At 47.8% G+C, this 3,685-nt stretch overlaps 1 pseudogene; it reads right to left on the reverse strand.

Moving 5' to 3' along the window:
• Positions 1-1,387: 1,387 nt before the first annotated feature.
• On the reverse strand, positions 1,388-3,342 carry LOC114776759 (jun dimerization protein 2-like; annotated as a pseudogene).
• Positions 3,343-3,685: the final 343 nt, after the last annotated feature.

The following is a 3,685-nucleotide window of genomic DNA, read 5'->3' on the forward strand; positions in this document are numbered from 1 at the left end:
CATTTACCAGCGCCCTTATCCAGAGCGACTTACAATCGGTAGTTACAGGACAGTCCCCCCCTGGCGACACTCAGGGTTAAGTGTCTTGCTCAGGGACACGATGGTAGTAATGGGATTTGAACCTGGGACTTCTGGTTCATAGGCGAGTGTGTGACCCGCTAGGCCGCTACCACCATCTTTCTGAAAATGTTGAGAGCTTTTTGGGTTCTGTCCTCCCCTCCAGACCGCCGCAGCAGTTTTATCGGCTGTCTCTCCTATAAAATCAGCGTTAAAACTTCAAGCGGAGAAAAGAATAAGAAGACTCTGGAAAAATCAGAGGCGCTGCGAGGTTCCGCCACTAGGTGGCGTGATGCGCTATGTGACGAAGGGGAGGACCGACACAGGCCAATGGTCGTTATTCAAACATTATTGTTCATGTAACTACACGTCATTCGGGACGAAACCGGCTCCGGAATCAAACTGCAGAGGTCAGAGGTCAAGGCCGTGGTCTTTAAACACGTCCAGTCTGAACCAGTGGATAATATTATAACATTCATTTCAGCAAACATCACAAAAAAGACAAATATGCGATGACATACTATTAGAAAATAGTATTTTAATTGCCTATAAAATAAATGCATACCCAAATACATGTTGATATGACGGCTATTATTTAGAACATGAATTATTGTCGTATGTTCGTTTGCACAGCAATTAAACAAACAAACAAAAAAATGTCTGGGATTCCAAAACATGAGTTTTGCAGCACTGCCCAGCAGAAACACACACACACCCACACACCACGCCAGCTCGAACCCCCCACCAGGGGTCTGGCATCAGACGCAGGTCTCAGAATTCCACCCAAACTCTAAAAAAAACGTGACAGAATCGAAAACGGGTCATATATATAAATCCGTCACATCAAGTGATAACGCAGAGTCCATTCAAACATGACGTACACAGTATAAAAAAAGGAATATATAAATGTAAGTAACATAACAGCAAGAATGTAAAACAGTTTTGAATACATATATATGTGCATATATGACGCCTGCGTCAAAAAAAAAAAAAAAAAAGTAGGGCCACTGTAACTAGGGCATTCATATTATAAAAATATTGTTTCGTATCAACCTGCATACATGAGAAAAATACTATTAAACTCTCAGAGCCTTTATTATTATTCAGTCAGCCTGATGTAAGGCGCTTTTGCTTTTTCTTTGTTCTGTAGCTGTAAAAGAGTTTAGGCCTTCCAACCGACAATAACAAAAAATATATATATTTCTGCCGATGCTGATAAAGGCTGAGAGTCCAGGCCTTCGGACACGAGTGCTCGTCTGCAGTCGCGCTAAGTGCTGCTAGCTAGCTAGCCCAGTTGAGGTTGCGCTGTAAACAGTTTTCCACGGTCACATGGCCGGCCCATTCACTTGGCCTCTGCTTCCAGCTGCTCCAGGAGGGGGTTGGCCTCGCCCTCGGGGGTCTTGATGCTGTCAGTTCGCACGATGCACGTGGGCCGGTGGCGGTTCAGCATGATGATGAGCTGCTGCCGTTCGTGTTTCAGCTCCTCGATTGAGCCTTCAGTTCAGAGTTCATCATCTCCAGCCGCTCCGACTCCTGCGGCCCCGAGATTATACAGACATTAGACTCTCCCGGTACATTTACATTATGGCATTTACCAGACGCCCTTATCCAGAGCGACCTTACAACCAGTAGTTACAGGGACAGTCCCCCCCCTGGAGACACTCAGGGTTAAGTGTCCTGCTCAGGGACACGATGGTAGTAAATGGGGTTTGACCCTGGGGTCTTCTGGTTTCAAGGCGAGGTGTGTTACTACTAAGCTACTACCACCCTGGTACGAGACCTGCTGCCACCGCTATCACACTCGGCATCATAACGCCTTCCTGTGACTTAATTACATGATATATAGCGCACTTACTATCCGTGGTGAAGTGAGGGAGTGGTCACTCCACCCGGCCTTCAACAGGTCCACAGGGGACTAAACATTTCGAACCGTTGCAGCTAAGAGACAGCACTTGTTGCTATGGCAACTAGAGCACAGACGCAACCATATCCTCAGTCACACAGTATAATCCCATTGGGAATGTGGTACCCATGTTCATGGTGCTGCTGTCAAGTTGCATTTTCAAAATGTAAGTTGTTCCTGCATGTTTGGTGTTGGGCGTGGTCACGTTTTATTTGGAATTAAAGTGCCTGATAACCTGCATGTTGGTGTCTGTAGTGGCCGTGGTCATGTTTATTTGGAATTAAAGAGCCTGATAACCTGCATGTTGATGTTGGTAGTGGGCGTGGTCATGTTTAGTAAGGTGGTAGTAGCCTAGTGGGTAAGACACTCGCCTGTGAACCAGAAGACCCGGGTTCAAATCCCACTTACTACCATTGTGTCCCTGAGCAAGACACTTAACCCTAAGTTGCTCCAGGGAGACTGTCCCTGTAACTACTGATTGTAAGTCGCTCTGGATAAGGGCGTCTGATAAATGCTGTAAATGTAATGTTTATTTGGAATTAAAGAGCCTGATAACCTGCATGTTGCTGTTGGTAGTGGGTGTGGTCACATTCACTGGAATTAAAGCGGCTGAAAATTTGCATGTTGGTGTTGATAGTGGGCGTGTCATGTATTGACAGGAGGGGCGTTAAATCCTCCAGAATGAGGAAGTAGGGGTGTGGAGAGCTGGCAATGCCTAACAGGCCCCGCCCCTTTTTAAATCTTTGTTCTTCAAAGTTTATTTTCTGGGTGACTACACTGGGTAGAAGTCTGCATTTGTAAAATAAATACACGTGAAGTCCGGAGAGGAAACTCACCCTTTGTAGATATTCCGTCCGCCTCCTTCTTCTTATTTCGCCAGACCGCGCAGACAGCAACCTTGTTTTTCTCCTCGCCTCCTTTTCCTCATCTCCTCCTCCTCATCTCTCTATGTGGGAAGAAGATCCGTGTTACAGGTGGCTTTGAACAAAATCCCATAATTTGCTGGGAAAGCAAACAGGAGCACATAGGTGGACGGGACACCTACAGGAGCAGGCAACTCGTGTTTCTTCACGGCAATAAAACATCTCCGAGATGTTGGGCCCTGCCTTGTTCATCGCCTGTGGTTTGTTAGCTTTGCTGTTGTCATCAGTTGGTGAAGGACCAGGCCTCACCTCGGCTTTGATGGCCACAGGTCTCTTGCCCAGCTTGCCCAGGAGGTGCAGCGGGGACAGCATGGCGCCCAGGCTGCAGCGGTCGGCATACTTCAGCTGGTCGGTCAGGGTGGTCGCCGAGATGCCGACCAGCGGGCCGAGGCCCGGGCAAGGACCCCGCTGTCACCGACGGTCCGGGATCTGTCCAGGCATCATGTCACATCCGGCCGCGACAGAAGCTAGTGGCGGGAACAGGAGGTTGAAGTTAACGGTGACTCTGGCCTTCTTGGGACATGATAGCAGCAGGCCGAGTTAAAGTCCAGCATAATCACGATTAGCAGAAAGCAGGAAATTATCGGTAAAACAATCAAAAACCATTTCACGACGAGTGAATCATTTCTCCTTCTGCAGCAGACTCAGTATCTTTCAGTTAGAGTTCATTTCTCCAAACACGACCTGTGACGGTAGTAGCCTGGTGGGTAACACCCTCACCTCCTAACCAGAAGAGCATGAAGTCCCAGGTTCGAACCCCACTTGTCCCCGAGCAGGACACTTAACCCCCCGAGTGTCTCCA

The sequence above is a fragment of the Denticeps clupeoides genome, unplaced genomic scaffold, assembly GCF_900700375.1.
Source record: "Denticeps clupeoides unplaced genomic scaffold, fDenClu1.1, whole genome shotgun sequence".
Lineage (NCBI taxonomy): Eukaryota > Metazoa > Chordata > Actinopteri > Clupeiformes > Denticipitidae > Denticeps > Denticeps clupeoides.